The sequence below is a fragment of the Lissotriton vulgaris genome, chromosome 4_1 (assembly GCF_964263255.1).
Source record: "Lissotriton vulgaris chromosome 4_1, aLisVul1.2, whole genome shotgun sequence".
In the NCBI taxonomy this organism is placed as follows: domain Eukaryota; kingdom Metazoa; phylum Chordata; class Amphibia; order Caudata; family Salamandridae; genus Lissotriton; species Lissotriton vulgaris.
In genome coordinates this window covers 1095871538-1095884700 of record NC_141691.1, presented here as the reverse complement: position 1 = coordinate 1095884700, position 13163 = coordinate 1095871538, and positions in this window count along the sequence as shown.

Below are 13163 nucleotides of genomic sequence, written 5' to 3'. Positions count from 1 at the left end.
GGGCGCGTCCCGGTAGCGCACCCAAAAAAAAGAAAAAAAAATTATGAAAGAGTGAGCCTTAAGAAAAGGGACAGAGAGAGTGGTGTTAACACAGAGGGACTGTGTAATAGATAGTAAGACAGAGAAAACGTGTTAGAGGAAGTAACTGAGAAAAGGAAAGACATGGAAAGAAACAGAGAGAAAGGACAGACATAGTAAAGGAAGGAGTGACAGAAAGGGATTGAGTGAACCAGAAAAAAAAGGTTAGTGAGGGAGTGTAGGTAAGCAGGGAGACTGAAAGAAGTTTAATGTGGTAGGAAAGTAAGGAAAAGAGAAGTAAACATAGAGGATAAGAATAAGTGAGGGAAGCAGAATAAGGAAACAGGGGTGAGGTAGGGTGAGAGAAAAGTAGTGAGGTTAAAGCAAAGGGTGATGACAAACTACATTTTTTTAGTCACACTTACCATATAATTAATGTAAACTTAATTGCATGTTTAAACTACACTTTGTATCTGTGAAAGACAAAAGAAAAAAAAAGTTATAATTAGTAAAATATATATTTTAAAATAGAAGAAACAGGTCAAGAGGTAAAAAATCAAAAAAATGTACTAAGAAGTAAAGCAAGAGTGAAGGATACAGAAACGGAAATAAAGCAATGTAGAAGGACAAAAAGAGGGAAAAAGAAATAGAAGGAGAGCAAATTACTGAAGGTAAGGAAGATACTAAAAGAATGTGAGATACCAAAACAAAATCAGGAAAGAGAAATAAGTAAAAGGAGAATGAGTGAAAGGGAAAGGAATCTGAATGAGGATCCATTTACAAGAAAGAGGAATGGAAGATGACTGAGAGTGAGTGAAGGGGAGTCACAGAGTGAAGGGATGAAGGGAATCATGGGCGTCCGCAGAAATTTTTCCAGGGGGGGGGCAAAATGTTAACGTCATCACCATCCTCCGACATAATGTGTGCCAGGTGGGGCACAAGAAACACTGGGGCGCAGAACTGGGATAGACTCAATTAAATGCCAGGAATCCAGGACATGTGACTGACCCTGCCACAGGCCAACAAACACCACCTGTAGGGAAAATGCTAAACTTTCTGACAAGGTGCTTTATCTCTGTCTGCTAGGTGTGCAGACTTCCGGGTCCCCGATCCAACACCAATCAAGGCTGTCTTCAGCACGATTCGATTTTCATCAGAATACTTTAAAACAGCCTATGATTAAATCACCAGATTAAACATACTGTATGCACAGTGTATGTTAGGGATTATTTGTAGCACACATATTTACCAATATTGGCTTCTTGGTGCTAGAATTCATGATAACTTTTATCCAAAGTTAAAGCACAACTTCAAAGTTAGTAATAAATAATACAGCAAACACACATGCTAGTGATTCGCCAATGGGTGCTCCCTTTACTAGAATTCCCCGGGCATTGCTAAACTTTACACACATTCAATTAATTTATACAAAATAAAATGTATAGGCCCAAATCTTAGCTATATTTTTTAAAAGAAACTTAGAGTCCCTCTACGTGTAGTCAAAGTCAAACTGACAACGTGCCCACTTTTTGAGATACAATAATGGCCAGCTCCTTTATGCGGAAGCCCGGCACCGTAAATGCGTGGCACATGCGGTGCCCGCAGTGGCGGCACATCACAGGTCCAGGGATGCTGATTCTTAAACAGTGGTCGAAGTGGGGGAAAAAAAGTAGTGGAACAGTGGGCGGAGAATCAAAGGGATGAAATAACCCAAGGATTGGATCTGTGAGTGGAACCAGAGGTGTGGCCAGAATGCGCAGATATCTCAATTTTAGTATTTGTTTGGCATTTCACTGCCCAGTTTAATCAACCAATGGATACATATGATTATTTAAGGTTATAATGAGTTATTGACATTAAAATATATTCACAAATTGGGATATGCTTCTAATCACAGAATGTACCAAATACGATAAAATGTGGAAACACAAGCCATTTGTCTCCGAGCCATGGAGTTTCTGTCATCAGCACTACTCCCTTTTTCCACAACAGCAGTTCAAACATGAATGGCAAAATATCCTAGTTTGCAAATCTTTTCACTAAAATTATGGCTCTGCCATATTTGCCTCATAATGCAAGATCTGCTGCATGATCTGACCATTTAAACTAATAAATTGTTTGTAGCTCAAACATATCAAAAGTTAATATAAAATGTGACTTGTGTTGCTGCGGAGTGGATGGCCTATTGTAAAGGTTGACTGGTCACCTTTCTCACTGCTGAGTTTGTATGTTACACTGGTACTAATAAGGCAAAATCTTTCCAGAGACTGTTAGCATGTGTACACACGTCAAAATAATAAAATATCTGAACATTTAATGTATTACGCTGAAGCCTTTTTTTAATGCATAATTTAGTCAACACTACGGCATAATGTTGTCATCCTTTGCTGCATAATTAATTCCAGTGGCCCCACAGCAGGCAGCACATGTTAAAAGTGCTTGTGAATGAAGCCGGGTGACACTAAGTTTGCAAACCTAGTTTGGTGTGCGTGCAAATCCTGTATTGCCAAACCCTGGTGAGTTGCAGCTACTACTGCTGAAACAAGGCCAATGGAGGTACCTATGGGTGAGGCGGACTGGCCTCAAGGGCAGGGCCAGCCATAGCACTGGTGGTGTCCTGTGCATTAATGTTTGTTAGTGCCCCCCAATGACCACCTCTGCCATGGATTCCCTCACTACCACCCTTTAACTGTGCCCCCCAAGTTTCCATAACCACTCTCTCGCAGATGCATTTAATTTGATTTAGAGCGCCACTCATACCATTGTAGGGTGTCAGAGTTTACATCACACTTATTACACAGAGACAATCAATATGTGTGTAAATCACTGTATAGAAAATGTTACATACGACTAAGGACTACAAGGTGTAGGAGTCACATGACAACCATACTAGTAGCCCGTATAGTTTTATAGTGATTGGTCTGGAGAAACCCAATACCTGGAATTTAAAACATAATACCATGGTTGGGGGTTCTCCTTAATAATCAGAATTGATTTCTGTCCAAAAGAACACTTTTTGGGACATTAGGATAATCAAAGACTGGGGGGACATAACACTCTAATTTATACCTTGCAGTTTGTATGCAGCGTAGATGACAGTAAATATCTCACTGTTCTAAGTTAGGATTTTAACTTATAAACTGCAAGTAACAAAAGGATCTCACTGACAAAAGCAGTAGCCCACTGACCTATTTACATTATGTGCACTTTGTGATCTGCATGGCGCATGTTCTTTACAGCCGGTACATTAACCCTCTGAGCTACCTTTCCATGAGTCAAAACTTCCACTAGACAAATTCTGATCTCTCTCTAGGAAGAACATTAATCACCAGAGTCATCATGACATTTTTATGGCTGCCGAAAATTGCTGGAGGCCAGGAAGGAGGCAGCAAGCGTTTTTTAAACCATAATATGCTTGCAAACATGATGCCTCCACCTAAAGTCAGCACCCGGTGCGGTCACATTGGTTGCACTGCCCTAGAACTGGCCCTTCTCAAGGGTCCTGTGACCTCAGTGACTGTTGTTCTAGGGTGTGCTGCTTCATAGCGTGCCCGCAAGACTGGAGGTGAACTTCAGTATGGATAGTGGTGGAAAAGCCTTGAAGGTTAACCTACACTTGTCATGCTAGGGTCCAACTGCTGATGCGAAGACACCAGGACTTCTAAGGTGCTGCGAAGCCTTCTAAGGTCTAGCATGTGATTGTGCTCCCCCTGGAGAGTGGTCTGGTGGACTGGTTATTAAGGCTGAACCTGGTTCCCAGTTCCAAATTCAGCAGCTCTGACCATAGTGCCACATCCTGTCCCCCACTGAACACCGTACTGCCAAACTGAGAAAAACTCCCACTGTCTTCAACTGCAACCCAATTGTTGCCCGCTATAAACACCTGGATGGAGCTCAATTTAAATTACGCACTAGACAAGAGCAATATGCGGCCTACAAAAAAAAAATAAACAACATCCTGGAAAAAGCAAACACTTATAGGGAATGCAAAATTTAGCAAACCATGGGAAATGTAAGCAGGAACAACATGGTTACCTTAATGCTTTTGCACTCACTATTCAGAAATCAGTTAGTGCTTTTGCCTGAAAAGTTAAGGACATGACTACAGGGCCCTGAATGGACCCATTTCAATGGCCATTGCTTATATCCTTACAAAACATAAGCAGTAGGGTAAAAAGACCACATCCCTGGATGCAGAGCCACAGCACACATTTTGTTTTCCAATCCACACATTGCAGTACCTCCAGGATTGGTGCACTAGTTCCAAGTCCAGGGAAAACAAAGACAAGAAAACAAAAATAGCGCTTCACTGGCAAACTCTGTAAAAGTGGTGCTAATGTGTTTCAGTGTGAATAAAATCAGTTTGGCCAGTTTGCTACCACTCTGTCTTACTTTATTTAGTTATTTATCTATTTGTCATATGTTTAGCCTTTTATTCCCAATGCTGCACTTTGGAATTAAAATGTCAGAAAAATATGACATTTCCAGCAAAAGCGTCTTTCTTTTTTGGATCCATTTCACAGGGAAGCAAGTAAAAGAAAGGAGAGGAAAGAGAGTGAGAGACCCGTCTTGAAGTTAGTTTTTATGGGCATCCGCAAGGGGGGCAAGGAGGGTCACTCCAGATGGGGGCAAGCACCCCTCCTTGCCCCCCCCTGCGGACGCCCATGAAGGGAATGAGGTTAATATAGAACGATAGAGGAAAAAGGAGTGAGGAAGTAAATACACAGAAAGACTAAGGGAGGGACTGAGTGAAGTGCAGTACAATGAGTGAAGAAAGGAAAAAGAGTAAAGGAGCAAAAGAAGGAAAGAGAGGGGAAGAGAACTAAAGCAGTGGTACTGAGAGAATGTGAGAAAGCTGAAAAGTGGTGCAAGGGAGAGAGAAAATGCAGACAGTTGAAATGGGATTGAGGGGTTGTGAAAGAAGTGGAGTAAAGGAACAGCGATGAAACAAAGTGAGAGAAAGGCAGTGTAAGTGAGTAAAGAGAGCTGAAAAGGGTGGAAAAAGGAAAGTGAGTGTGAGACAATGGGAATACAATATAAATTACACAATGCAAACTATAGAATATCTTATACAACATGTTAGATAGTTTATTTTTGCTGTTCTCAGAATATATTGAATTTCACTAAAAACAGTGAGTTCAAACTCTTCATCATATAACAGCGGGAAAAAAAAAACACAATCTAAAAGATTGTGTTTTAAAAAACCCATATAAACTTACAAATCATATATGTACACTAATCTTTTATTCACGTACTTTTCCTTGAGGCCAAATAGTAGATCGTGAAGGTCCTTTTTGTTGCAAAATACTCTGCTGTTCTTTTAAATTTCCATTTCATCGACTTTCTGAAATAATTCTCAACGTTTTCATTTTCCTCCTTGTGTTAAGTTATGACTCATTGCTCATACCTTCAACTTTCCTTACGGCCAAATAGTGTCAGATATATGAGTATATTTTTAGACTAACTGACTAACTAACTTTTATTAACTGCTCCCGTCTTCATAGGCCAATTACCTTTACTTAAACTTTGGTTCTAAAAACACTTGGTAAGAATTTTTTAAGTCAAAAGGCAAACGTTGTTTATAAGTCAAATGAGAATCATTGCAGTAAGTCCAACCTTTTTGACATTTTAAATAAGCTGTATAATGCCCTTGTGTTGTCGAACGACCGTTATGATAAATAATAGCTACAGTTTTAAAGGTTCTTCCTGAAATTGATAACTGAGAAGCCACAAATTTTTGATACAAGTTGTCAATTTAGTTCCATCAGGTCTACATCGTTGGAAAACTAAAATGACATACTGACCATAAGTTTGTATAAATAATGTGGACAGCATTGGACACTTACATTAGGTACACACCATATTATGATCAGCTGCTTTAACTAGATTATTAAATGACGCTGATTTTCAGTCTGGTAAAGTCAAATATATAAATCTTTCAGTGTCTATTCTAGTAGTACTTGATAAACTACAATTGTCGCAGTCATGCTGCCATTCATAAGAAAGGCTGAAAAGATTTTCTACATCTACACCTTCATCTTCTAAAACACCAAACATATACATTAAAAATTCCTGACAATCCTGCTGAATGTTCTGTGAAAATTTATCTTGACCAGAACATATGTCTAAAATATTTTGAATTTCTGTTACACTCTCTATTTTTGCTCTATCACTGCTACATTTCTCAAACACAGAATTCAATAAACCGCACAATCTTTGATCCCGATTTTCAACAATCTGTTCTTGTAAAGTCTGAAGAAAAAAACCAACATTAACCACTACATTAGCATAGCAGTTGACACCAGAACTGTTTTCAAACTGAAATCCAACAACATTTTCATCAGAATCCTTTTTCTTTCTGGTTTCAATTACATTTTCATCTACTTTTTGTCTTTTTGCTAATACCTCACTACAATTACTCTAATTTCTTCTTTTTCGGCCTACCACACGTTTTTCAAACAGAGGAAATAGTGGCAAATGAGGAGCATACTCTCTTCTTAACCTATTGTATTCTTTAACACAATCCAGATCTGCACAAATCTTTGTCTCATCACACTTAATCAAGTACAATCCTGATAAAGTTCTGACTTGTGATAATGCCACATATGCCATTCCCTCTTTAAACACAGAACTTCCAATGTTCACCAAAGCTACACTTAAACCTTGAGATGTATGAATTGTCACCGCATATGCCAAACAAACAGGAAACTGTTTTCGGTGAACATATAAGTCTTTTACAAGCACAAATCTAGCAGAACAATGACTGATTTGTTGTACTTGCTCAATGCCATCAAATTTAATTTTTAAAAATTCAATTCCATCTCTATTTCTATAATTCACAAAATCAACAACATGACCCATTGCTCCATTTACCAGTCCTCTTTCAACATTTAAATTCCTTCTCAAAATAATACGACAATTAAAACACACATTCAGAGTCTTTTCAAAACAAGCTGTTTTAGATATACTCTTCTCTAATGAATCCAAGTTTGATTTCAAATTTTCTGACAAAATAATTGTTGCTCCCATATGCTCAATTTCATCTATTGCTTCTAGTTTCACAATCTCTTCATTTTCTAACTTTAACATTTTGATGTTGAAGATGGAACATTCTTGCAGAGTTGGCATCAAACATATACCAGATTTGTTCTCAGTAATTTTCTTAAAAATATTCTCTGGAAGAATGTTTTCATTTGGATACAAATTTGAAATTAATCGTGCATGTAAAGCTTCTTTCCCATGCTCGCTTACTTTTCCGATTCTTATATCTTGTAGAATTTTTTTATAATCTTCATCCTTTGCCTGTTGCATATTTTGAAACAGTTCTGCATATTTGAAATTTAGCCCTATATTAACGTTTCCAATGCTTCCAAGGGACCTCCTGGTATCTTCATGTGTAAGCATTTTAAACACTGGTTGTCCTTTTACTGGAGTCAACTGCAATAGATCTCCAAAAACAATAATGTGTTTTCCTCCAAATAACACATCATACTCTGTTCTAAGAATTTATTGCATTCTCAAATGCACAAAAGCAAGCATTAGATTTGAGACCATGCTCTCTTCGAGGTAGGCAAGATGGCGGCATCAGGCTAGAACGCTGTTAGCAGCTCCTGACTGGCTCCAGAAGAACACACCGATATTGGGAGAAATGAATGAAAAAAGCATCAGAAAACTTAACTATCGGCTGAAAACTTAAAAAATATGCCGAAAATAACCTCACGCTGTCTCGCTATCAACAAAAAATCAACAAGAATCGGCAAGAATGTATAACGCGACCTCAAGCTGAAAGTATGTCCGTGCTGCAGAGCAAACAGAACATTGATTCAGTAAACTCACCTCCCGGTTGCAAAACTACGGTGCTGAGAACGCAGCTCTCATTGTTTGCCTCCCTGATCGGCTTCGCAGTGATTCGGCTGCTGACCGGTAACCACCCCTCTCCAGGTGTCCAGCCTTCCCAAACGCGGCAGCAGCAAGCAAGAAACAAGGAAGACGCCACTTTCCCCGCTACCATGGCTCCAAAGAATTCTGCCGCAGTTGCAGCTGCAGCAGCAAAAACCAGAGCGGCGAAACAAGCTCTCCTCGATCAGGAAGCAATGAACAGACGCAGAGCTGCCCGTTGTGATATTGATGGCAGCCCTGCAAGGGGATCAGTAGAAAGAACACCGGCTCGGAAAGGTACGACTAAATCCACGACTGCACCGTCTCCTGCCCTGACTGCCCCAACTGTGATTTCACTGATGCAGCGAGCAGCAAGCCACAAAGCCTCAAACAAACACGCACAGCAGGATTCTATGAAAGCGACCTCTGCTCCCGAAACCACTACTCGGGTGGAAGATCACTCATTAACTAGGACACCTGTTGAACGACTAGAGTCTGCATCTATGGCAGAGTGTATGGAGGCGCCTCGAGGCTCGGCCCCTGTGGAGCAAATGGAGCAAATGGAGAGGCAAGGGGTCTCTGTGACGGCCGCTCCTGAGACTCCTGAGACTCTGAATCATGCATTTCCAACGGAACACCTGATGCCTAAGGTTGTGAAAGGTATGTCTTTAATGGGTGATGGCAGCGCAGTATCTACACAGGTGCTACAGTGGTGATAACAGACACTTCAGAAATACCTCTACAGATCCCCCTAAATACTATTGCTCCTATTACTGCTCCTACCGGTGAGGGTAATAATGACAATGATAACAATTCCCAACAGAGTATGGAAGCGCCTATAACTACACCTATATCCCCCCTATTATCACAAAACACCAATAGAGGGCATGGTACTGATCGAAATACATCTGTACAACAAGGCACTAAACCCGAACAAGCAACCACCGAACTGAAGATAAATACAGATGTAGGAGCAAATGAAAGAGTCACAGCATCTGATAACGCGACAGAAACTATCGCGATCGATCTGGCTGAGACAATAGAAACAGATAAAGATCTTACAGATCCCACAGACTTTTATTCATTCTCGGAGGATATCAGCTGGTCGGGTGACACAGAAGAGGAGATCGACAAAGCAGAAGAAGATCCCGAGTCAAACATAAGCTCAGAGACTGACTCAGATCCCCCAAAGGAGACGCGTGGCAGAAGGAAGACTATACTCAAAAAGATAAAAGGAGGACACCATGGGGCAAATGACCTGGTATGGGATTATACCCCAACAAATCTGGGTTTGAACCAAAGTCCTACTCTCGTAACGCCTCAACTGCCACTCTTAACCCAAGCGTCAACATCAGAGCAAACTGACTCGTCAGGAGCTACGCTAACGCAAGTCATGGACACAGTACTACAAGCCATTGCATCCCATCACAAAGAGACATCTAAGGATGGCCGAAAGGCACGAGCTGCACTACAAAAAGTCCAAGGTGTTGTACGTAAGCTTTCTAAAACTGTAGGTGCCTTCACCGAACGAATAAATGATATGGAAGATCGTATAGTATTGAACGAGACAGAGGCAGCAACGACTAATGAAGCCCATGAAGCTGAGCTCCAGGACATAAGATGGAAACTTGAGGATTATGAAAATAGGCTGCGTAGAAATAACCTACGCGTCCTTGGCATACCTGAAAAATCTGAAGGCGAGGATTGTCGAGCATTTATTATACAGCTACTGCGTGATACCCTACCCGAACTCGCCAGCTGGGATTGGGACTACGAGATACAGCGAGCTCACAGGGTGCCACTAACCTTAAAAACCACAGCAACAACAGGGAAATACCCACGAGCGGTCTTAGTCTATTTCGGGAACTTTACGCTTCGACAGGCCATCTCTGATAAAGTTACACCAGACAAACACCGCAATAAAGACTCTATCTCGTATTTTGTATGCCCGGATTTCTGCCACTTCACAGTAGAAAGGAGGTGGCGACTCAGACAGCTAATCAAGCCTTTTCAAGAGAAAAGAGCGGTGGTATATTTGAACAATCCAGCCAAACTGAAAGTTATATATAGTGGACAAACAAAATACTTTACATCAGAGATCAAAGCAAAAGAATACCTTGAGAGTATAAAATAAACTTAATTGCAGTTTTTTTTTCAGACTATAGTCTGTAGACTCTTCTGGGACTCTGTATAAACCAGCAAGATAATGTTTGTAGCACTATATGGACAGAGGGGTTATGAAAATATCCTAATTACAGGATCGAATAGTCCTTCACTGAACGCACTAGCTTAGATTTAAATTAACATTGATAATATTTTTTATACCTCTCTCCTTCTTTCCTTCTTCCCTTTTTTACTTCTTTTCCTGTTTCACAATAATTACATATTCTTTGTTTCTCTCCCTTTATCCTATCTATCTTTTAATGTTGCATGTTTTTTCTAGGACTGGTCAGGCAGTGCTAATCCATCACTATAGACTCTTATGGAGTCTAACTGCCTTTTTGGGGGTTGTAAGGGGGGAGGGGTTTGTTGGGGGTGCTGGGTGGGGTTGTGGGGGGGCGAGGGGAAAATGGATTGTAAAATGAGCAGGTTAAAGGATACTAATATTACTTTGGTAAATAGCACAATTACTCTGGTTCAACGCATGAATTTAAATAAAACTACATATCGTCGAAACCTTGAAACAATAATATGGGGAAGCTAAATCTAGGATGTTGGAATGTAGCAGGGCTTAACGACAGGGGGAAGAGGGCTCAATTGTATCAAATAATATATCAAAGCGCATGGGACATCATATGTTTACAGGAAACCCATATTCCAATAGGCGAAATAGACCAACTAAAAATCCCTGGGTTTAACATTTTGGTTTCAACAACACAGACTTCTAAGATCAGGGGAGTTATCATCCTAGCAAGAGCGAAGCTGGGTAAACCAATACGCAAAAAAGCTGACCCCCACGGCAGGTGGGCCATTGTTCAATTAGATATAGGTATCACCATCTGCTCGATCTATGGCCCAAACCTTGATGATCCTACTCTGTTTATTGAACTAGAACTAGAGCTGGCATTATGGGTAGGCACGCTAATATTATGCGGGGACCTTAACATAACGATGGGCCATACACAGAATAGACAATCTCAGTATGCATATACAGGACGTAAACCCAAAGTATTTAGGGCAGTACAGCAGTTGATTGCTAGTCACAATTTAAGAGACATCTGGACTCTGAAGAACAAAGGTGACCCTGGATACACATATTTCTCTTATCCTCATAACAAATATGCACATATAGACTATATAATGTCGACTGCTGAAATTGCCCTAAATGCCGTTATGTCTAAAGCTCCCAAAACGATTTCAGACCACAATGCACTTTTTATAACACTTGAAGTTCCCAGGTATAAGAAAGTGTACTCCCAGTGGTCATTTGATCGTAAACTTCTTGCTAATCAGGAATATATAACGCATATCAGACAATGGACTAAAGAATTTTTTGATATTAATCAATATAGTGCATCTAGGCTGAATGTATGGGACAGTTACAAAGCAGCTCTAAGAGAAGAAACTGTTACTTTTGTAGCAACTCGCAAAAAAGAGCGTGATAGGCTATCTGCACAACTAGCAAATGAGCTAATAAATTTAGAACACCTACATGCCAATCAGATACATCACGGGAACCATGTGGAAGACACCCTCCGTAAAATCCTAGTTCTTAAAGCCGAGATCAATAGTGACCTTACACAGAAAGCGGCGGAAATTCTCCAAGTAAATCAAAATAAAACATATGAAACTGGAGAAAATGTAGGGAAACATTTGGCTCTTAGAACTCGCCAGACGCAATCGCGTAATTCCATCCAAAGTATCGGGTATGGGGGACAGAAACATACTACCCAGGACGGTATAGCAGCATCATTTCAAGACTATTATCAGAAACTATACCAGAATGAAGACAGACAGTCAACACCTGATACTAAAGAGTTTTTAAACAACTGGCTTATAGGGACAAATCTGGGTAAAACCATAGATGAAGTTACAAGAGAAGATCTTGAAAAAGAAATATCTAGAACGGAGGTAGAACTAGCTTTATCAGAACTAGCTACAGGAAAAGCAGCAGGGCCAGAAAAAATTCCATTAGATCTCTATAAAATACCTGGTAACTTAATCATTCCATTTCTTCATGATCTTTTTCTCAGGATACAATGGCATGGTAAACCCCCCGAATCATGGAAACAAACTAACATAGCCATTTTCCCAAAAAAAGATAAACCACCAGAACAAACAACTTCATACCGACCAATATCACTCATTAATTCAGACTCAAAGACCTATGCCAAGATCTTTGCCAATCGTCTAAGTCGGATCATCGAACACTTGGTCTCCCCCTGGCAGCACGGCTTTATACCTGGCAAAAGTACGACAGACCATACTCGTAGAGTCATCTCCCTTTTTGACATCATGGGAGTAGAGGGAGGCCAGATGTCGATGATCCTATTAGACGCAGAGAAGGCCTTTGACCGGGTCTCATGGCAGTTCCTCTGGGAGATACTAGCTGTAAATAATATCGGCCCGGTCTTCATAAAATCTATTAAAGCCCTTTATGTGGACCCTAAGGCAAAGGCCATGGTAGGCGGCTATGAGTCTGAATATATCAACATCCAGAGAGGCACGCGGCAAGGATGCCCGTGCTCCCCACTACTTTTCGCCTTATATATCAACCCACTAATTCTTAAACTCATAACCTCATCTCTAATTGAACCAATTAAAGTAGGTAATCATAGCACTAAAGTACTCGCGTACGCTGATGACGTGGCGGTAGTAACAACAAATCCCACAGAGGGTATAGCTGAGATCGATGAAATTGCTCAATCCTTTGGTTTATATTCAGGATATTCCCTGAATAGGGATAAAACGATGGTCATATGTACTGAGAACATGCCTTTTATCAGCCAATATAGAGTCAATAATGCAAAATATCTGGGGGTGAACATCTCGCCAAAAATTAGTGAAATCAACCAGCTAAATTATGACCCACTCATTAAAAAAATTAAAAAAGAACTACTTAGAGTTAATAATCTTCACCTCTCTATAATCGGCAGAGGAAATTACATTAAAATGAGTGTGTTTCCAAAGATTTTATATGTTTCGAGCAATTCCTCTTTTAGTTAACAGAGATACAATCAAAATATTAGAGTCAGCAATATCTAGGTTTATTTGGAATTACGGAAAAATTAGGAGAGCGCTCCGTAAGTTAACACTACCATATGCTA